Source organism: Aythya ferina (genome assembly GCF_964211825.1).
Source record: "Aythya ferina genome assembly, chromosome: 2".
NCBI lineage: Eukaryota > Metazoa > Chordata > Aves > Anseriformes > Anatidae > Aythya > Aythya ferina.
In genome coordinates, this window is record NC_140297.1 from 91583306 (window position 1) to 91606898 (window position 23593).

A 23593-nucleotide genomic window follows, 5' to 3' on the forward strand; every position below is an offset into this window, starting at 1 on the left:
CCCTATTTTCACTTAGCTTACTAGTTGCTGAGCCAGGCAGCCAGCTGTTCGCAGTGCATTTCTGTTTCACACACACAAACCCGAAAGATATTTCAGTATCCAGGAAGGAAGGCGTGCAGTTTATATACACATCATGCCTAAAATTAAGTTTAAAAAAAAAAAAAAAAAAAAGAAAATCAGCAGTGCGGCTCAAGGAAAGCACTGTAATGTCCCACAGCCCCTCAGCATTTGTTTATTGTCCCCACAATGCTTCCTCCTTTCTGGAAACTCCCCCTCTGGATACAGGTTAAAGGTAGTTTAATGTGGAAATGACCTGTAATCCAGAAACCCCCACCATCTCTGTCACCATACAGGCTTAAGGAAGGGAAAGAGTGGCCACGTTCATTTCTCTGTTCACTTGGGACGGGTTGCCCAGGGAGGTGGTGGAGTCACCGTCCCTGGGGGTGCTCAAGGAGAGGTTGGACGTGGTGCTTAGGGACATGGTTAGTGGGTGACATTGGTGGTAGGGATGGTTGGACCAGGTTGACTTGGAGGTCTCTTCCAACCTGACTGATTCTGTGATTCAGCAGCAGTGCCCAAGTGACATGCTCATGAAGCAACATCTTCAATTTTGTGATCTCCCACTGTTTCTTTCACTAAATTTCAACACACTTGTTGCTTGGTGATTCTGTCTTCTCTAAACGTTTCTTTCTTCAGTTATTCCTTATCTGAGCTCATCTTCTTTCAGATGCTCTTCAGCAGCTGCTGTGGGCGAGGCAGGCTGTGAATTAGATCCGAACAGCGAGAGGGAAGCACCATTAATCTGATACCTGGTAGGCTGCTTCAGGCTCTGAGAAACTTCCCCTGTTGGCAATCCTCATCAACTATTCTGACAACTCCAACCATTTAGCATTTTCCACAGCTGGAAAGATGCCAGTTTTATCAACGCCCACTTCACCAAAACACCTGGGCTTGTTCAAGGGTAAGGAATGATTTGGGTTTGAATGCTCTAGAAAGGGATTAAACAGGATCCTTCCGTACAGAAACCTGCCCTAAGGTACAGCAAAAGTTAAGTTGTAATGTGGATGCAGAACGTTTAAGTTTCAAATCAACCCCTAAAAAATAAAGATCCTAAAGCTAAAAGAACCAGCATCTCAGCTAGGATAGGTACCTGCTATTTTGTAAGGAGAGACAAGGACAGTGAGAACTACCACAAAAATAAAATCTGAACATTTTATTTTATAAGTAGGTATTTCTGCTACACAACACTTCAGCTTCCAGAAACTGAATTATAAACAAACTCTAAATAAAAAGATGAATTAAATATAATCCTTTCAGCAATACCCTTGAGCACCTTTCATACTCATGGGAAAATGGCATACAGACTAGAAATTTTCATTCTGTTTTTCATACTATTTCAACAATATTCTGCTTATCAAGAAGGAACACAGCAAGTAAGATTGCAAAAGGCTGAAATTCAGTGATATCTTCAGCACGTGTATGAGACAGAAAACTCCAATTATTTAGAGAGCATGAACGTTTCACTTCTTACATAATTACCTTGTCTGTCTGGTTGGGACTAACGTGTAATTTTTTGCTAAGGAGACATCATCTCTTATCCAAACAGATCACCTCTCTCACCCATCTCCTCAAAGACTACTCCAACCTACCCCAGGGCTGTAACGATGTGCCCCGTGCTGTAAATGAAGGCAGATGGTATGATCCCTGTACCACATTTCACTGGAGTGTACAAGTTCCTCCCATCTTTTGCAAAGATCCCACTGATACTTTCCTCAACATCACAGCTCACCATCTTGGGCTGGAATTATATCAAATCCTCTAGCATTTAGAGTAATTACCTCTACTTTTTGTTGCATTTCCAGAAAGCACGAGCAAGCGCTAAAAGGAAACCAAGTCCTCCAGCTAGTAAATTTTGGACTTTTGTCAGAGAGTCAGGAGGGGTGAGAAAGGAGGTCAAAGTGATTTTCTTTCTACCTGACATTGTCCAGACAGGTTAATTATACCAGCCAAAACTTTCATCTGCCAACAGGGAGATTCTCCCCACTGCCTACAGTCTCTTAATAGTTTGGGGATTTGCAAATTCTCTTTTACTAATTAGTTTGCTATACAACGATAGCTGTTGCTCTTTGACAAAACAGCTATTGACATCCTATTTATCCATTTAAGTACTTGTGGTATCCTCTAGAGCAGGAGATTTACATTTTATTTCCTTTCAGTTCTTCTGTTTCCTCCTCTGCCTGGTTTTCTGCTGCCTGCCTCCTGTTCAGTTGCAGTTGGAGCCTGCAACTTCAGACGACGAGAAGCGAGATGTCATTGCTCCTTTCACATTGCTCACTGCAGTCATCCAAGGAAGCCTGGAGATCATGGTTTTAGTCTCATCAGTGCAATGTTCCTTTTTTTTTTTTTTGACCAGAGTTCCAGCATTTCACCATTTACAGCGTGCACACTCACTGAAATAATCACAAGCTGAAGAGGAGCCAACAGACCAGTATTTCAGTATCCTGTGACCCTGTCATATACTTTACAAGGCCCCGAAAAGCATGTTAACAACCCACAAACACTACCAGAATGAAGGGAAGTTTGAACGTAACAGAATGTATGAACACCTTAGGACAACCTATGCTTTTCCTTATGATTTATTTGCTTATCTCATGGCTTGAAACGACCAACTCTTCTGGTGATAAGCTTTTTGATGACAAGGAAGCTATGTTATGTAGTATATGTAGAAATAGCAGAGAATTCAGGTAAAAACAGAAAGTAAGGGTAAGAACACTTAAAAATATGCCCGCTCTTATGTTAACATTGGGTTTCTCAATACCAAAGAAGCCCCTAAAAAATCACATCATTTAGCAGCACTCTTTCAGGAAAGTGAGAGAACATTATAAACAGTTAAACTTATTTGTAATATGGGACATAAAAGTGTTCCCTAATAGTTTCTGGGACACTGATGTGAAGAACATTCACCCACCAGAGAAAATAGTTCATAATTAAATATCTAATAATTGAATTTAAAGAAAGTCCAAGCAGTTTCTTTACTCATCTTCTCATGCCTCCTTTCTGTGCAAGTAGCTCCCCCAGTTAAAAAGTCAGCTTCAGTTCTCCTAATGCTGTAAGGTACCCCGTTTACTCTTAATGAAGGAAATACTAGTACAGAGATGGTGAATTGAGCTTCAAACATTTCTTTTCCTCGTGGTATTCAGAAAGTAAATAATCTAGGTTATCATGATCCCTAACTGCATCACCTTATGTTCAGGTATGAACAGTACATTAGTCTTGTCTACATCTTGCTACAGTCTGCTTTCCTGCCTTTTTTTTTTTCCTCTCAAAAGCAGAACAGGAGATAGCGTACCCACCAAATAGCCAGGTTATATACCAATTACCTCTTCAAAGACCAAACTATTCCCATTTAAACATGTATGTCTGCAGTAAATTCAGGTTTAAAGGTTCATAAGCAAACTATGGAAGCTTTGTGTTGGGGAGAAGAAACAGGACCAACTATTCATTAAACCAAGCAGTGCGTTAACTTGTAGCACTGTGATCTTCTAAAAAAGTTCCCTGTAGCAACAGCTGGCTGGCCCTTTTTTAAAAAAAATAATTTAAAAGGACCAGCTGCAAAAAGAGCAGCAGCATGCTGAAAAGTATCTTGTGGAATGCTGATGCTCAGAAATAAATTAGTGTATCCACAAGCAGCTCTTCCTAAAAAAAAGCTATCCTGCCTTGTGAAACACAGAATTCGTGACCTGATCTCCCACAGACTGCAGCCTCCAGTGATAACCTCAGCCCCTTGTGAGCTCTTCCTCTACTCCTCAGCTCCCCGGACCTCCGTTCCCCACGTGATGCTGTCATCTCTCTCATGTGTCGCTTAATTACCAGCTCGGCAGGAGGTACCGCATGCTATGGTTTGTTCCAAGGTTTACATGTGCCATCTGGTCAGTCAAAACAAAACAATATGAAACAAAATTGGTGAACTTGCAGACCAGAAGAGAACAGGCAACTGTTGAGCTCACCCTACGGCCTCTGTAGAGAGTGCAAAATGTGTTTTTCTTCTGCTGAAGCACCAATTTTCTCCAGACCTCTGGCAACTTAATATTTTTGTCACATAACATGACTAAAAGCATCCTAACAAACTGGGGGTGAGGGGACAGCCCATGGGGAAAGAGTGATGGGGGACCAAAGGTGAACAGAGCAGATCGCACTGTATCAAATGGCTTTGGCACAAGAAGAGCTGCCATTTTAATGCCTTCACGTTTTCCCAAACATCCTTTAAAACTCCGTGTATAAAGTTCTTCTTCTGAAATTCTGCTCTCTCCTGAAAGTACCAATGTACTTTCTCCAGAAAGCTTCATTTACAGCAGATAAAGATTTTCAGACACAGAGTTTTAACACAGTCAGAAGCCCCTTCAGATTTATTTTCCTAACCTATACGCATTTGACTCCCTAAATTTTGAGTTTTTTCAGTAGTGTTCTTCTATAAGCATTCAAGCTTTTATTTATAAATACTTCACTCCCCCTCTCCCTTGGAACAAATATGCCTTTTGGAAAAGCAAGATCATTATTCAACAACTATTTGCATAAGACTGGCTAAACTTTCTCCTTCTTGTGCCTGAAAGAGACTGCTCAGCCCACAACAAGTTTCATGATGCCAAAGCAGCAGTCGCAGTTGATTTCAATTTACTTCAAGTGATACTGGTCATCACTTCTCCCTTAAGTGAGTATTGGCTTCCTCCCCTGGCATATCTTTGTTTATCTTTTATGTAATGGCTTAATACATTGTTAAGACACAAAAGAACTCATTAAGTCATTCAAAATACACTGAAATATCTCCAGTAAATTAGATCATGTCAAGAACTCGTATACAAAGGAAAATGTAAGGCATTTTCTGAATACTCTCCAAGGACAACCAGGATAGTAAGATGGCCATTCTCCCTAACTTGACTTTAAGGTAATTTCCTTTCTTTCTCCCCAGTGAAAACCTCAAGTCATTCTAAAAAAGTGATGGTTTTTCCAAAAAATAGATGAGCTCAGTTTCAGGTAGCCAGGTCTACGATGCATAAAACTAGATATAAAAAAAACCAAAAACAAACAAAAACAAACAAACAAACAAACACCATTTTTATTATTTTGACTTCTTTCAGATGCATTTCCCCGCTGCCAATCTTGAATCCACATCTTTCTGAATAAAAACTAGTGACACATCCAACCACACATTACAGACCCATACAAACGGAAGAAGTGGAGAAATAACAACTTATGGGAATCTAAAACTGTTAAGCTGGCATGCCACAACAGTAATTGATAAGAGCTGTTTTAAACTACCAATTAGCCAGCATGGGTTATAAGTGTTGGACGCAGCAGCAAGCAGTCTCTTAGAATAACAAGAAATTGTTCTCGTTTCTGCTCCATAGAAATAGATTGCACAGCTCATCCCTGCAAACGCAAGTGGTGGTGAATCATAATTTCATTAGCCTCCACAACAAAAGATGGTTTGATTATAAGAAATTAGGCATCAAACATATTTACAGCCTCCATGTTGCAAATTCGGCTCGGAAGATCCCAAGGTCAAACATTTGATTTAGAAATCAGTGCCTGACTCGCATGCTATTGAAGTCTGGGCTCTTCTGCGTGGAAGTGGCAATACAGAAAGCCTGTTCGTTTAAATAAACATCCCATCGTGGTTTCTTTGTTTAAAAACACTAGTAATCCAAACTAGTGGATTAGCGAAGACTAGTGACTGCAGCTCAGTGCTATTCATTAACTCCAATAACATGAGGTATGCTGCAAAAAAAAAAATAAAAGGCATTGTTTTCCTGGCAGAAGCTGAGATGTTTTATGACATTTCCAACAAAGAGGAAAATGTGGTTAAAACAAAAGTCTCTAGATGTCTTTCAAATATACATAACACTCATGAAATGTAGAGAAACCATTGTTTCAGCCCTGAGTTCTTACTGTGTTTGGAAAAGCACAATTTGGGGGAAAAAAGGAATAGTCATGAAAGTCTAACGCTGTGTAAGAAAGCTTTGATATAATCCAGAGCAAGAAAATTACACATTATTGTACTTCTGTGAATCAGATCACAGCTGAGACTGGGACAATTGGTTTCTCTCACACAGCAGATTTCAAGCATCAACTGGTTGCAGCAAAGTGATTAGTTTTCCTGGACATGGGAAGACAAAATAGAGGATGTGATTTGACAACTCTGCAAAATTCAAAAGCAACTAAAAGAAAGAAACATGGGGTTGCTTTCTAAAAAGACTTCACAAATTTTCTGTGGTAGTCTGCTGGCGCTGCTGGACAGTCTCAGTACAAATTCGGTCTCACTCTTTAAGCTAACATTTTTCTGCAAGTACTTCAACTAGAAACATACAAATGGTTTTAGAATTGATAAAATATTAATGCAGTTCCCAGCAATTCAATGAATCTATTCACAGCTGAACATCAAACACAGATTTTAGAGCATGTAAAACCCCTAATGAACACTAGTTTTTCTAACGCCATATGACCAATGCTCCTTCAGCCCTGAGCCCATCAGAATTACTCCAAAGGCTAGATTAGCAGCCATTCACTTTGGGACTCTGCTCAGTCACAGGAGCCCTGAAGTGGACCTATACTCTTTCAAAATATTTTAGCCTAACATTCATAAAATCACTGATGTCACGTTCAAATTAAATTGAAGGTGGAAAAAAAAAAAAAAAGAAAAGCATTTCTGATGAGTATGTTGTCTAATGTGTCAGCAGCTATTCCATTTCGTGGTGCTTTAGCAAGGAGCCTGAGCTCTTACAATGAATCAAGAAGCCCTGAGCATCCTTCCTACCATGTTGCTCTCTCTGTTCACTCCAGCACCCAAATACACCGCAGCAGAAGTTGAAGAAGAGACCACGGAGCAGCTTGGAGCTGTTTTCCTCAGCCTGTTCTTTAAAGAGGCCACAAACAGGCAGAATGAAGCCGAATCCCAAGCAAATGCAAGCTTTACGTAGTGTACTTCTCTATCCCATCTGTAACCCTTTTTACACATGAAATGATAACGTAGAAAGTGCTTAGCACTGGAGCAAGTTGTGATAAGAACCTAAAGGTTTGCTAAAGTTTGGAGAAAGATACAAAGCACATACTATTTCGGCCCGCATTAAGGCTCCTGAAGGTAGCACTGTCCCTTCCCACTCCCTAACGTTACCCAGCTGCACGACTCAGCCCTTCGCACACTGTTCCCAAGAGTTTCACTTCAGGAAATTTTCCACAAAATCAAACGCTCAGCAATGTCAGTCTGACAAAGGGCTTCAACTTCAGAGCCCTTCTTTGCGGGCAAAGAGCTTTCAGTGGCAGATCCATTTTTCCTCAAAACGTTTGTTTCAAATAAATGTACTTAAACTGTAGTACCTCTGCTGCACTTTCAGGAGCTTAATATCTTCTAGCGTGGACATGTGTACATTGTGCTATCTCCAGAATTTGAAAACTGAAAATAAAAGAGGTTTACTAAGCTATTAAAAAATGCAGGTACTTCAATTAGTAAACTTAAGATCTGGGAGCTCTTTAAGAAAAAAGTGTAAGAGTGTATTGGAAAAGGCATGAACAAAGACAACGGTTTCCATCAGGTTTTTTGGCTATTCTACATGAATCTATTATTCCAAACACTTCTTTGGTACAGGGCTGTTGTGGTATGCAGCCTTCAGCCATTTTTAAGAGATAAAGATAGCAGACGTTCACTTCCCTCACACGACATTAAGAGTTTAAAACCACTAAATGGCCTTTTTTAAAAAAAGTTCTGTGGACGCATGCCCTTAATACCTTAACACCAGTCACTACCTCACAAACTGGACACGCAAAGCAGCATTCCAGTCAGCACAAATTGCAGTAATTTCTTGCAGAAGTACTGTCTGGAGACAGGAGTCAAAGCTGAGCTTTGTGCTTCGAATTGGGATTCAGCTTCTGCGTTTGAGAAGTGTATCAATCCCAATTACTCTGAGTACATAATGAACAGAAAATTAAATAAATCCATTAGCTTAATCTTAACCTAAATGAGTCCTTAAAGATGCTTAAAAATTGCCTCTATACTGAATGCTCGCTCTTTGATGTATTTAATCCAGAAGTGTCACGAGCAGGATATGGGCATAAGATCCCAGGTTGTTCTGAATGCTAAATTATTCATCTTGGCAATCAAACCCTTGAACATCAGAGTGAAAGCACAACTCTGACCAATCACAACTAATTTGCACTTGAACCCTCGCAAGACTCAGAAGTCTATCGTACTTGTAAAAAGAAAAAAGAAAAACAAAACGCATGCACCATTAGCTAGCAAAGCTAAGAAATGACCAGATGAGATTGCATCAGCTTGTCATCCACTTTTGGCAGGGGTGGGAGATGACTTTCTGGTCAGTCTTAGTCATTGCTCATCCTGGCCACTACGGGTATACTCATTTCAGAATCCTTTGTGGAGACACCTGATTAAGACCAGTAATAGATGCCTCTTTCTCTTCATATAGCTCCGTGGACCTTAGATTAATTTTTCATTCTGCTTCTCAGTCAGCCCCTTCGCTCATGAGCGCTTCCAAACCTCCCTTTACCTGCTGGCAGTCAATTCCAACCTGTTGCCAACACTCTCCTCCCCAGTTTGCTCCTCACAGGACCTTCCAAAAAACCTAAGCCTTGCTTCCCTCTCCCTGCGAGAAGCCTGGTATTAACACACCCTTTCTAATTCTCCGTGTAATTCTGGTTGTCATTTACAGCCTGCACCACGGTATTGCTAGCATGCGTGCAATCTCAGATGGCATGAAGAAAGATAAGATAATGAAGACCTGTGGCTGTGGAAAAGTAAACAGACTCGGATTCAAATTCTGCAGGCTCTGCTGGCCTCGACCATGCTGTGCCTGTAAAATGAGGCTAGCATTGCCGTCTCTTGTGGCAGTCCTTAACACGAGGTATTTATGCGCTGTGATATTCCCATAACTCCCGCGGCTGATGGGAGGCACCAGCTGAAGCTCCGGAGCCTTTTCTGATGCAGCACAAGGAGAATCAAAGACCAGGACACAGCCTCTCGCTTGCCTGCAACAGGTTTTCCATGGGGAACTCGGATGCTGTGTATCATCCCGATTCAGCTGTTCCACAAAACTGCGATGACAAACTTTGTCGCGTGACTTCAGCGGCAATTCAGGAGCTGCTAGAACTTAGCATGAAAACAGCACTGCATCCTGTTACAAGGGAATGCTGAGTAAGTTTTCTAACTCAGCGAGGTGTCTGAGAGTTGATGCCAGCATGGCAGAGGAAAACATGGGAAAACACTTCTCCCCTTACCTAGGGATGAGTTTCCCATCAGCTGATCCTACAGCCTGAACTTCCACAGCAGCACACTGTCTGCTGCTGCTGCTTTATCTGCTCTTCACTGACCTTAACTTCTCATGGAGGAATAAGCACAGGCTCGAGGAGCATCAGATTAGGCAGGACAGCAGCCTGCAACACAGATAGCGCTCAAAACCCCTACCTGTGTGTATCTTCAAAGTGCTGGAAGAGAGCTGATAGCAAAGGAAGAATACACAAGCTGAAACCATCAATGAGAGTTGCAGCGGTCATTAAACTCGAATTTCAGTGAGAAAGCACCATTATAGAGCTCTGACTATTCAGGATAACTTTCATTTCCCCAGAAATAAAGCAAAACACTCTACTACCAAAATCAAATACCTTGGCAAAAAAAAGTTTTGAAGCCACTTCACAGTCATGTTGGATTAACATAGTTCCATACCTACCGTTTAAAGGCAGAAAAGAGAACAAATATATTCTTTTAATGCTTCAAAATAAAGCTCTGGGTAACAGGAGCAATGGTGACAGGTGACACCAGGAGACCCCCTGTGGAGATGGCCTTGCCTAGGGTGCCTTTTCTTAACCAGCCAGGTCAAACCTCCCTGCACGCTTGCTTTCAGTGACACCTGAGGTTTTATCAGCTAAATGCAACTTCTTACACTGGCTCCACGGGCCCTTCAGACAAAGGCACAAGAAACCCGAGTCACATTTCCCACAAGAAAGTAGGAACCAGCGCTGGGTGATCTGCAGAGCTTTAACAATTCAAGTTCCTTCTCCTTGGCGGATCACGCCTCGAGGAGCTGGGGGGGGAGTTAGCACAACACACACGCGAGGTATTTATGCAGTGCTCAAAGTCACAAGCCTCTAATTCAACTGAAAGTAAATGCCCCTTAAGAGTATCCGTATTTCATTGCGCAAAAACGTATTTAAGCGATCAAAAAGTGAATAATAGAGCAGTTAGCCAGCTCTTTAATACATTAGCTAAAAGTATATCAATTGCATTGATTTTTATGATGGGCTGATTTCACATAATGGACTAAGCTGGCTAGAAAGACTGTAAAAGGGGAAAAATGCTTTGCTAGAATTAGTGGGAGGTGGCGTCAAAATGCTTTTAAGACACGCATACAGTTAAAACATTTTATTTGGGGATGTTAAATTTAGAATACTACTGTCAAGAACAGGTTTGGTGCTCAAGTCGAGTAAAAGCCACGATCACAACTCTGCGGAGATAAAGCAAAATATCATGGAAATCTGGAAATTAAGTTTTATCTTTATTCTTTTATTCCTAGCTACGAAGCAGAAAGCTTGGACTACAAGCACATCATCAAAGCTCAGCACAGCAAAAGGTTAACAGGATGCCTCAAGGATCCATAAAGCAAGCTGCACGTAAAGGCAGTTATTAATGACCTGAGAAGTTAAAAACGTTCACAGTGATGGGAGCTCAGGCAAGCACAAAAGAACGAAAACGTAACTAACTGGGAGCTAATCAACCACAATGTACAAGCAACACGGCAGCAGATAAAACTCGGTGGTAATAAACGCAGAAGAAGTGGCCCTGAAAATTGAAGACGGAATAACCAGTATGGTCAGCAACTTACGAATTAAGTAGACCTAGCATAAACAAGAGGATTATGAGCATCCCTGTGGAAAGCAAGAAAGACCTGTGCTTGATATGAGAGTGGAGCTGTTGGAAATGAAAAACGTCAGGACTCCAGAGGAGCTAGCAAGTGCTAGCAAAACTGGGATATCTTCATAAAAGTAGTGGGTCAGCCTCAGTGTCTCAGAAAAGCTGCTCTAGTTTTAAATTGTGTGGCTGAAGAAAACTTTTATGAAGAGATTAGAAATTAGTACTGGTAATATAAAGAATAACGAAGCAAGACGTGAAAATATAAGCAGTTATTAGCAGACTAAGCAACAAACAGACTGGAAATTTACACCTGAAAGACTAAGAGGCAGGTAAGAGCTATGATTCTGGGATAGACAATGCGTAAGTTTCCAAAGTGATTTCCACAGCGTGCCTTTGTAACCCAGAATCTGCCAGCAGGGAAAGAAGGGCAGTAAGGTGTGGGGAGCACCAAGTAAGGATTCACCTCTGCTGCTGTCAGGTATCGGCGTAAGGCCCTACCACAACAGAAGTGCTCAGCACTGCTCCAGATTTCAGTTCATAGTTTAACACAAATAAAAAAAAATAATAATAAAATAAAAAAACACTCAGGAATTCTTGTTCAAAGCAAATGGCCTATAAGCATGAAAGCGCCCCATGCTCAGCAGCAACACTCCAGGTGCTAAAAGGTGTTTTCATGTAACCTGCACCCCCCAAAAAGTGCCGTCAGTTTGTAGGCCACACTGAAAGAAACAGGCTGAGGATGGCAGCAGCACCAAGACCATAACATTTCAGTCCGGTGAATCAAACTTCTGTCCCAGGTGGATATTCTGGGACTTACCACGTGCACTTGAGATCTCTAAAAATACAAAATGCAAGATCTTGCAAGAATCTCTTGTCTCTCGAGCTACACTTAATTCAAATTACATTCAACCGCGTTAAGTGTTTGGAAGGATCCTATTTTTAGGCGAGTGTCCCTGGAGCTACTTTTTGTTCTCAACCCAAAGATAAACACCACGCTATTTCTGTGACAGAAGAAAGAAAAATATTTCACGAGTTTACAGCCAGCGTGCAGCTTGACCAACACGCATGCAACAAAGAAAGGACGGCAGCAGAGACGAGGAAGGAAGTTCTTCCAGCAAGAAGACAGCAGGGTACTATTTTACCCAGGCAGCAGCTTGGCACTCAAATTCATGCTGAAGCACCTCCGTTCTTCCCCCGTATAGCTGATATATAGCTGATAGACCTCGTTCAGGAATCAGCTAACAAACCCAGCCCGCGATGACTGAGGGCAGGGGGAAGAAGGGAGCTAGATGTTTGTCCGGGAGCAGCACCAGGCAGGCAATGGCTGTCACATGCTGCTTGTAAAACATTTCCACGCCAGTTTTTGAACCAGCACGCTCCAAATTAAGGAAGAAGGCGTCTTCCTTCACAGAGCCACAGTTGGGAAAAGCCAGGCAGCGTCCTATAACAGCCCGGGTGTTATCACCTTGATCTCAAGGGTGGCTCGTCTGCGGCGTCCTTGCCAGGTGCCAGCTGTGTCACCTCCTGGAGACGATCACAGCGCACCAGCTCCCCACCGACACTCACCTCAGGGAGATTTCTCCCCGACGTGCTCCCACCAACACGGTGGGAAGCCGGAGGAGACGCAGCGAGCTCGGCGCTACCCGCACCGCTCCGGGGAGGACAGGAACCCAATCCCAAGCCACGGAAAGCGACGAGGCTGGCACCAGCAAAGCCCAACGCTTTCTCCAGCATAAGCAGCCCTTTGTATCTGGGAGAAAGACGAGTCCTGAGGTGCTCCAGGCGTGCACGGTCCCCTCCGCCGCTGCAGCGGGCGGCACGGCTTGGGTTTTGCACAGCTCCTGCGCTGCCAGCACCGCTCCCACAGGCACCAGGTGCCGGCTCGCTCGCCATAAAAGTTATTTCTCCCGGCAGCTGTCGCCCCAAACCCGCTTTGTGCCTCCACACCCGCACTCCACAAGCCCACAGCCTGACAGCTCCTGGGGCACGACCCCAGGCAGGGAAGGAGGAAGGGAGGGGGACGGGGGCATACCCCGGGGGATGCGGGACGCGGAGGGGACAGCGGAGGGCTTTTAGGGTGTTTTTGGGGCAGGAACTCACCTCGGCGAGGCGGGAGGGACGCGGGTTGCCCGGCGCTGCCCTGCCTGCGGCCAGCAGCAGCAGCAGCGGCGGCGGCGGCGGCGGCGGCGGCGGCGGCGTGGGGGAGGCGCCGCCGCCGCCGTGGCGCAGCCGGGGCTGGGGCTGGAGCTGGGGCTGGGGCCGCCTCGGCCCCGCTCTTCCTGCGGCGCGGTCAGACGGAGCCCGGCGGAGGGGCAGCAGCAGCAGGAGGAGAAGGAGAAGGAGAAGCAGCAGCAGCCGCCTCCTCCTCGTCCTCCCTCAGCACCCCGGAGCCGGCAGCTGCGGTGCCCCGGCGGCGCCCGCTCCGCATCCCCCAAGCCCTGCGCGCAGCAGAAGCAGCGGCGGCGGCGGCAGCGGCGGCGCCCGTGGCCGAGCCCCGCTCAGCGCCGCGCCTCCATCACCGGCGGCAGGGAAGGGGGCGGCCGGCAGGAGGAGCCCGCCCGGCCCCGCTCCGCCCCGCCGCCGGGCCCGGATGTGGCGGAGGGAGAGGGAGGGAGGGAGGCAGGAGCCCCGCGGGGCCATGAGGCGCCGAGCCCCGTGTGGGGGGAAGCACACCCTCCCCCCCCCCAGGCTGTGTAATGCCGCTGGTTTTGGGAACGGCAGTAATAAAATATTTTGAGGCTGGAGTTGTGTGGGGTGTGTTGTCGCAAATCGTAAGGTTTGGAGGTCAAAGTTGGTGTGCCCTGGCGGGCAGAGTTTCTCCGCTGGGTCTCCTCCACAAGCAGAGCTCCATCTCTGAGGTGTCACTGTCACATCCTTAAAGACTTGCTCACAGAGCCCAGGAGCCGCGCTGTGCTCCTCACAAACAAACCCGACCCTGTGTTTTAGGTACAATTTAAACCTAGAAAGGCAAAAAGCAAAGGTGTGCAGGCAAACACATAGCTGAGAGCTGAGCACTGCCGCGCTGCTGCCACGGCCCTGCAGGGAACGGGGCTGATGCCCTCACCGATTGCTCCCCTTTGGGATCCTTCTCTTCAGCCACTGACCGGTTCTCGTCCTTCACCCAACAAGCATTTACAGCAGCCACCGTGCATACAGGATTTTTTATATCTAACCATAAGATTTATTACCAACTCTCCTTGCATACATGCTACTTGCTCTCGCCACCCCTGAAAACACCATCACAGAATGACAGAATCATCTAGGTTGGAAGAGACCTCAAGATCATTGAGTCCAACCTCTGACCTAACACTAACAAGTCCTCCACTAAACCATATCCCTAAGCTCCACACCTAAACATCTTTTAAAGACCTCCAGGGATGGTGACTCCACCACTTCCCTGGACAGCCCGTTCCAATGCCTCACAACCCTTTCAGTGAAGAAGTTCTTCCTAACATCCAGACCTAAAACTCCCCTAGCTTGAGCCTTTATAAAGGCACTCAGACTTCCCAGGCACCCATCTAGGATACTCTTTCTCCAAGACAAAACCAGTGACACAATTCTTCAGAGACAGACACAGACGGAGGGTTCCTGGGGAGGGGAAATGGGGGAAATGTCTTGCCCAGATAAGCCGGGCATTACACCAGGAGCGGCTTTGCCGAACGTTGGTTGAAACAGATGCCCATTCATGGTAAGATAAAGTGTGTTTCAACAAATGCTTAAAACTGCAGTCAGGTGACAGAGGCAACACGCATGTAGAAAATACCAAGCGGGACGAAGAGGCACACACATCCACTGGGGACCATGCGTTACGACAGGCCACTTCCCCCGCAGAGGGAATGCACACCCGTGCAAGAGCCATAGAGCTGCCTTCATTTAGCATTTATAGGCTGAGGGATGAGCCTGCGTGTGTTTATACACAGCCGGATAATATAAGAAGTATCAGGTTTCCTGTGCCAAAACTGCGTGTTTCCAATTTACGCTCACAGTTTTAGCAAGAATGATTTATTGTATGCAAGCAGTTTACCATATGCAAGCAGCTTAACACTTGTTCCTTGATGGCTGCTGATGCCGTAGGATGTAGCCCAAATCCCTCTGGTGGAATGTCTTTATGCCACCCTGATTATCTGTGCTATTGCACTGCGACCAAGTCTGGGAAACTCCCTCAGCAAAAATGTTATCAGCTTCATGAAAAAGAAAAGTCGATGCAAAACCTCTAGATGCAGCCAAAGACACTTTGAGAAGTGAAATGAATTCACTAAACCATGCAGATGAAAAGATGTAATTTTGGAGTAAGCGTACATTCAAAAATGCAGTCTATAATTTAAGGACTAGGTTTATGGCTTTTGTATTAAGAGAAGTGCATTGAGATTCAGGTTTATGGATTGTGCAGCACTAGTAAATCAACTCTGTAAAATTATTATTGGAGGGATCTTTTCATACATGTACAAATTCAAGTCACAAGAATGAATAAACAGATTTTTAAAATCTTTGTGCTGTTTTGTAATTATAGTCAGTGCTATCCTTCTGATTTCACAAGACGCAAATTATTCTGGGTAACGTACATACTGCACAATGCCTGGGGAGGAAAAAAAATAAATTAGATTTTTCTCGCTTTGGTTTCATGTTTGTTGAGTCAGCTTAAGGCCGAGCTGTGCCACTCCTCTCGTGTGCCCAGAAGACCGCAAAAGACCAGGGACAAACAGCTTGTATGCCGCAGAGGGAAACCCGCCAGCAGCTGCAGGAAGGTGAACTGAAGGGGACAAAATGGCCAATGAGCTTTCCTAGGAAAGTCCCAGAGCTTCCAGGTTGAGGGCAGATGAGGAACTCAAGTTCTGGCTACCTGCAAGGAAAACGGAGGCAGCTGGGGCCAGGGTACCCCCGACAGGGTACATGTAACTGGAAATCATGCCGAAAGAGTGGTCAAGTGTCACGATGACAGCTCCTGGAAGCTGCCATCGTGACAGGACTGGCATTAAGTTGTGCTTCAGCTGAAGCGGGTAACTGTGTCAGGGTTTGGCAATTTGCTGCCTCAGAACCTGAAGCAGCATCCCATTTCAGCTGAATGCAAGCAAGTGACCAAAATTGCCATAATGGAGGTCATTTTGCACTTATTCGGCGTTTAAGTGGTGCTCTTAAAAGACAACCTTAGAAATAAAAAGTGTATTTACATACCAGATACAATCACCTCTGGAAAAAGAAGAATGTAAACACGGCCTTCATGTCAACATTGGGGAAGTGTTTGTCCCTCTAGAACTAATTGCCAATGAAGAAACTGGTGTTTATTGTTGAGTTTGTTACAAAGAGGGTCATAAACTAACTTTATTATAGCAAACATTGTACTGTATTTGCATTATTTCCATCAGATTGTCTTTGTTTTACAAGCTGTCTGCAATAGCTGTTCTTGGAAGGTCTCCAACAAAGCATTCTCTTTGGGGCTACTAACTGCAAATAAGATTAAAGCTTAATATGTCTGGTAATCAGTTTTCTTTTAAAGCAATTTGATTTCTCATGGTCAGCTGGGATCCCCCGTATCCTCTTCGCTTCTATTTTTTCAACTTGCTGCTCTCAATAACCCAAAAAACAATTGCCAACACAAGTACTTTCACTACCTTTCCTGAACTGAAGTGCCATCTCAGAGGTAGTCATACATGACTTCCACTCCAGAATCCAAGACTATTAAACTCCTTTTTTTTTTCTCCTCCAGCCAAGACAAGAAGAAAGTGTTTTATGTCCTCCATTTCTTCCAATGACATGAAACGAGTAAAAATGGGTAAAGGTCATGTGCTCAAACCTGGCAAACATGAGCAGGTAATCTCTCTGCTCCTCACCTATACCACCGATTTGCTCCAACAGAGCTGCAGCTGTACTGGGTGAATTTTTCTTGACAGTGATGAAAATACTCTTTTGGATGAATGGCAAGTAAGAAGGAAAGAAAAACGCGAGAACCTGACTTTCGAGAACCAGATTTTACCCTCAAGGCTGCTCTGATCTCACTTCACTTGTAAGGGTGGGAGGTAGGAATAGTTGGGATCTGTTCTGGTTCCCCAGAGAAGAAGGTAGAGCACCTTGTCATTTCTCAGGGTACAAGGATCCCAGCACACTCACTTCCCATAGATTCTCCTGAAACCCAAGAGTGCACTGCTCTTTTCTGCTTTGCTCCATTTCTTTGGAAAAGAGGGAGGAAGAACTGCTCTCCTTCGCCCTGTTCCTTTCCCAGTATCAGACTGGAACTAGGACACCGTTAAATACGTGGGGAGAAAGCTAAGGAGAGAAAAACAGTGAGACTGGACTGGGTAAGCCTAGCCCTATGGATATCCCACCAGTGTGACAACCTAGTAATTACTGAATTTGGTACTATGTCTGAACAGAACACCAGTCACACTGTGCTACTGCCATCCAAGCTCTCTGTTGTACCAGAGAAGAAGGGTTGGGAGTTGCACCAGACCATGAACCATTAAGGAAAGCGTCTGGTAAAAGAGGATGCTGTTGTTGACTCTTGAACTTTACTTTTTTCTTTTTAATATTCCTAAAATCCATCTTGACTGATACTATTCTTTCCCTATTTGACCTACTGAGGCAAAGCACTGGAGCCCACCATTTTCAGTGTGTTAGTTCCTCATCATGAGTTAGCTTCTCAAATCCCAATCCTCAGCCTTTACTTTTGTTCATTCTCCTACCGAAAACAAGCTTTAGGACAACATCAGAGCATTGGTGAATTTGTCAGTTTGGTCATCAGGGATCCAGGAGGACTTAAACCAAGTTTGCCAACAAACAAGGTTGCTTCCAAATAGAAACATTTCACAGACTAAACAGCAATATTCAAAATGTTTTATACCTGAAAAAAAAATTTTAAAAGTGCTTCCATCTCCATCTATGTTAAATCTGGAGCATATTCTTACAGGTTCTTACACAGCCTGCTGTTATTCCATATGTCATAATTTGTTTTGATACCTCTAAGATTGTATTACAGGAGAAAAAAAGAAGAGTGCTGTGTTTCTAGGATATTTCTGGCACAACAATGAAATGTTTCAACAAATTACAAAATATTTAATCCAATGTGAATATCCACAGCTACAAAATGTGGGCATTTAGACCACAAAACAACTATTACATTTCAGTCAAACGTACATGTGACCTGAAGGTCTGGGGATTTATCACAAACAGCTCCAGCCTTTACAAAGAGAAAAGGATTGGTCTTATGCTGGAAGAAATATGAATGAGCTTTCTTCCAAGAAAAATAGAAGCGGCCTGAAGGCAACATAAAGGTACAGTAAACCTCTAAAAGATTAAGTCCCTATTTTATTTTTATCAGGGTAGCTTTATGCTATGGATAAACAAAGACGAGATATAATTTTATGTAGCCATTAGAAAGTTTATAAGCCCGGTTAAAGCAACTTTTCTCGAGCAGTCTTAAAAACAACAGTAAAACCAGCAAATAATATGTTTGCTTGGTACTCTATTGAGTCTACATGATAGTAAGGCCTGTCTAATAACATTCGTTCTTCCTGCAGATGGGATCCCAGCGTTCCTATTTCAGCAGGATGTTTTTGTCACTGGCTTGAAAAACAGTAAGTGATTAAAGCGAGAGCAGATACTAAATGTTTTCACATCAGAGCCCGTCACAGGTTTATCTCCCAGCTGGTTCCATCTAGCTCTCATTATTTTCCAGCACTGCTAACACAGTGGGTCAGCGATCTTGGTTTTTGCTAAACGTGAAACAGGGCAAATTTGTGGGGGGTGCCGAAGGCCACTTTGAAAGCAGTTGCTTGATAGAGATGGGGACCTTGTGAAAAAGGACTGCAAAAGTGTCACTGACAGGCTCCAACCTTGTATCCGGTTGGTGTCTGCAATAAATAGACCCATATGCAGAAGAGCAAAGGAGGGGAAGTGAGCTTCCCACAGACAGGTCTGCAAAACGAAGGCGCTGTCTTCTCCGCACACCGTAGATTAACCACAATAAAAAAGGCTGAATTCATCAGCGCAGAGACACACTGCATCACTGAGTTATGCCTTCGGTGACAACTGAATAGACCATTTGCCTTCAGTGAGTTCCTATCGGAGGCAGCGATTGGAACTTAATAAACAGTTGTGTTAAAAAAAAAAAAAAAAAAAAGCACTATTTATTATATATATGGCTTGTGAAGCACAAGCAGCAGAAGAGAGCAGCAACATTTCTTTTTTCAGTTACAAGCTTCAGAAGAAATTGCTGGCAGATAAAGGAAGTGGATTGATGTGGTAAAAACGCACTACTTACCCACTTACTTCTCAGGTGGAACAAGCCCTTAATAAGTACCCGGTAGGTTTTCCCATTAGGCTGACATTCCTGCAGCAAAGCATGCATCACTTAGCATTTCCACATATTACTGCCAGCCAGAGGACTGCACCCATAAGCCAGATTCCAGTTTTATTGCCCAATTAAGGTTTTAAAATGGTCAACGCCCTCTGCAACTCAACGACTTATTCATATTTACCACGTACCTAAAGGACATTACAAATGAGTTTCGCCTGCATGACTGGCTGGCCTGGGTCAGAGCAAAGGTCCTTCTAGCCTCGTATCCTATCCACAGCCCCACCAGTGGGTGCCCAGGGAGAGATTACAGGGGCCAGGACAAACACAGGGTGGCACCTCCCCTGCTTCCAGCTGAACTTCGGGTTGGTTTCTCTTTCCAATGCAGAGGTGATTTGCAGTTCACTTCTCTTCTGTGAGGTCTGCAGGGGCAGTAATCCCGTAGGCTATTCTCAGCTGTGTCTCCAGGTAGGCACGTGTTTAATAGGAATGCACTGGCCATAATTGCTGCAGATGAGCTCTGTAGGCACACAGGCTGCTGGCAAAAGCAAAAGGCAAGCGTCACCGCTATGTCTTAATTCAGTTCCTCCCTTATGGTCCCGTCCAGACTATATGGATTTGTAGACTTTCCCCAGGGTTTTGATTTCTGGAACCAGCTGGATGACGTGTGCGGGGTCTAATAATTTATCTGAAGTATACAGAGGCTTTTCTGTAAAACCGAGGAGTAATCCACCGGGCAGGCTTCTTGTTCACAATTTTCAAGTACTATGAGATCACCTAATGTTCTTACAGCTCTGCTCTTACTCTTAAACCCTTCTACACCCCAGTCTCAAAGCATAGGCAAGCATAAAATCCTTCACCCACCCACCCACCAGATATTTGGGTAATAAGGGGAGTCGGACAAGTCTTCGCTTGCCTTGCTGTGCCGCCAGGATCTCTGCTGCTCGCACATTCACTGCTTCCCTTCCAGGGATGCGCTGGTTTTAGACAAAGTGGATAAAAACCGCTCCATCTGGAACAGTTTTAACGCTCGCTGTCTGATTCCTAAATCCCACACCGGAGCAGAGCACGAGGCCAACACGGAGGGATCAGAGGCACAAAATCCAGCACCTCGAGGCAGCGCTCAGCAGCTGCCGCTTCAGCCCTGGAGCTACAGCAGCTGCCACAGCCCGAGCAGCACTGCTTGGAAGGGACAAAACAAGCAAGGGCTGCTTGGGCTGTCGAGCTGCTTCTCCTTTGCCACCTTGTGACTTGCCTGCACTTTTTTTTTTTTTTTTTTTAACCCTTCCTTTATGCCGTGCAAATAGTTCTGCCTGGGTGGTAACGCTGTGGACCCAGGAGAAAACCTTTCTTCCCTCTTACACAGCCACAGCAACGTCCCCTCCCTTTCCCCCAGCTCCCTTTGATGCTAAATTAAGACTAAGCCACGATCTTTTTTAGGTACTTGCTCAGAGGACCCAGCACAGGTGGACAGTACAGAGAGATTATTTCATCAAATGTAGCGAGCAAAGAGACTGTGCAAGCAGGGAGCTATACCCTTAGGAGCAGCGGAGAAAAAGCCGGAGCGTATGCTCTAGGACAAGCACGGCAGCATTTAAAGTAAATGCATGTATTTAATTTGATATGAATCTATTTTCATACCTTTCTTTTCCTCCAGCCCGCTCTAAAAAAAGGCTTAACTCTCCAGAGTGCCATTTCGGAGATGGTTTCCCATCATGCAAAAGGGAAAAGCCTACGAGCTTCTCGGCGTGCACGAGCAGCAGATGTGTGTGAGCAAAGAGCTGGGCAAAGTCGGTATTTCCAGGGAGCTTAAAGTGCTTAATGCAGCACCCAAACACCACGAGCCCCACTGGGGCCTTGAAGCTATGGTGAGGATAAAATCGGGGGACGTCAGCAGCGTGGGATGAGGAAGGGACCCGTGGGTCTGACCAAGCCAGGCGTTGCCTCTCTGCTCATTGCTTCCCTCAGGGTCGAAGGGTAAGCACAGCGGCAGCATTTCCAAAATAGTGAGAGATACCCTTCTTTGGACAAAGAGAAGGCTCTGTGAAACCCTATTTCTTCTAAGACACACTCCTGCCTTGCAAAGTGTTAAATCTCCCTGGCTGCAGGACTGCCCGTGGTCTGCTCGGTTACCCTTGCAGCGCCTGACATCATCCCCGCACACGCTCAGCCCAGAATACAGTAAATTGTGTCCCCTGAACATTGCTTTCATTACTCTCAGATGGTTAAACTTCACCTAATGGCAGATTGGTAACTGATGCTTGTTGTCAAACTGATTTGCGTGCTGATTTCTTTCGTCACACGCTGAGATCTCTTACCTTTAGTGTCTGCAATGCTACTAAAGGTGTAAATATTTTAGGATGCAGACAGTAAATCCTGCCAGCCTATTTGCTTTTTTTTTCCTAAATCTGTATTTATTTACTCTTAAAAAGAGCTGCTTCTTTTATATTGCAAACAATATTTATTCACACACTGTTACACATCCTCTGGTATTACCTCAGCTGCAAAATACAATTTTCCACTCAACCTTTGATGTGGGACTTCAGCCTCGTGTGCAGCCAACTTCTGCAAACGGCCACCCTCTCTGCCTTTGCAGAGGGGTGACCTTTTCAAGTTGCCTGGTTTTATTCATTTGCTACCATCGCCACCCCATCTAGCTGAAGCCTATCGGTGCGATCTGAGGTCTCTGAAAGCGGAAGGTTTAATCAGAGCCCCCCATTCAGTCTTTGGGAGTATTCACCAGAAAGACAATGCAGGCTTAAAATTGATTTCTTGCAGGACCCCTGGGTGGCTGCTGTAAAGGATAAGGAGAGGGCATCGCTCCGTGTCCCACGAGGAGAACCACGTTAACCTGAAGGACGTTGGAGTTCCCTGAAGCTGAGCGGTCATGAAAGCTATTACCTGAAAACACAGGCAGTGCATTGCTGCTTTTTTTTTCTCTTTTTTTCCCTGGGTTTTGGAGTTCTCTGTTCCGACAGAAAAGCGAGCACCTGTAGCTTGGTGCTGTCTACTCAGCTAAGCAAATATTACACTTTGGTTATGGTGGACAAGGCCCTTAATCTGAATAGGGCTGCCTGTAATGAATCAAATAACCTCCAGGGCATTTCTCTTTCACAGTTATTTACTTCCATACAGACCGTGCTTTTTAAGGCATAAAGCACAGCACTTCTAACGCGCAAAGAGCAGCAAGCTCCTGCCCACATATCCGAACAAAGGAGGAAATGCCTCCCTTTCTAAGTTTCTTCTGCTGTCAATCAACCACAGCTTGTATTTTTACTAAATAAGCAGCTTTTCCTTCCCTAATGGGGCCAATATATATTTTTGCTTGGGCTCTCACTTCTCACGGTTGCTCACCTTGCTCATCCCAAACAACAGCTCCCGATGTCCTGAACTGCACATTGATTAGGGTTGTTGTTCCAGGGGCACTTCCCTGGAAATGTGGTTATATTTTTAGATGAATACAGATACAGAGGTGAAGAAAGGAAACGTACAAAACTGATTATTTTTCCATTTGAAAACTAGTTTTCCTGCTGTTCTAGACAGATGGAGAGGAAAAAGATGGTACTTAATGAGGTGGGACATACTGTACTTCTTGACAGCACTGCTGAGCCAGAATACGATTTTTTTAACATGAAAACCAATGCAGTAGGTAACGTGCCTTTCAAACACTGTTTTAAAGTGAAAACCAATGCACAAATCAACTCATCTCACCTTATTTTCTCATTGCAATAACAGACCAGCTTGGGTTTATTGGCTACGTTCATATTTATTACTGCTGTCTCTTCCTCCTATCTCCTACCCCTCTCTTTTTTTTTTGTTTTCTAAGAAGAGAAAATAATCAGAGGGTGAGATGCTAGCAGAGCAACCCTCAGGATAAAAATACCTAAAAAAGCATGCACCATTTCCCAGGGATTCTTCCCAAGCGTGCTGCTAAAGCGATACGGTCGCACGGTGTCGGCCCCACGCTGAGCTCTGGGCCGTGTGGGTCATCGTTTTACAGCACCAGAATAGAAATGCAGTTCTGACTAAATCGCTGTACTTACAGAGTTTACAAACTCTCTTCTGGCAAGGTTAAACTGTCCTCTGCCCTAAAACTAAACATTGAAACCATCTGGGAAGAAAAAATGATGTCTCAGTTATCTGGAAATGAGATTTCGCTTCAAGTATACATACGTTAATAAATATACAGTCAGGCTTCACCAGGTCTACCGACCAAATCCAGCCTGCAGGAAGCTCATTGTAGGAGTGTGATTTGGGAAGCATGCAGAAGACAAGGCCAATCCAAAGCTGGTGAAGTTAGTTGGAAGAACACCATTGACTTGGACGGATTTCAGGGGACCCCAGTGGGAAAAGGTTGGATACCTTTGGTCATCGCCACTGGAGCTAGCAAAAGC

General features: G+C 44.5%; 1 protein-coding gene across 4 annotated transcripts in view; it reads right to left on the reverse strand.

Moving 5' to 3' along the window:
* GALNT1 (polypeptide N-acetylgalactosaminyltransferase 1) overlaps positions 1–19271 on the reverse strand; it is an 87040-nt gene extending 67769 nt beyond the window's left edge. For 3 of the 4 annotated variants that reach the window (XM_084510282.1, XM_084510281.1, XM_084510279.1), the window contains exon 1: positions 13013–13434. The gene's annotated coding sequence lies outside the window, so the exon portion shown is untranslated. Of the gene's footprint in view, positions 1–13012; positions 13435–19166 lie in introns of those variants that run through there. The other variant, XM_084510280.1, reaches the window with a different exon arrangement.
* Between the last annotated feature and the right edge of the window lie 4322 nt (positions 19272–23593).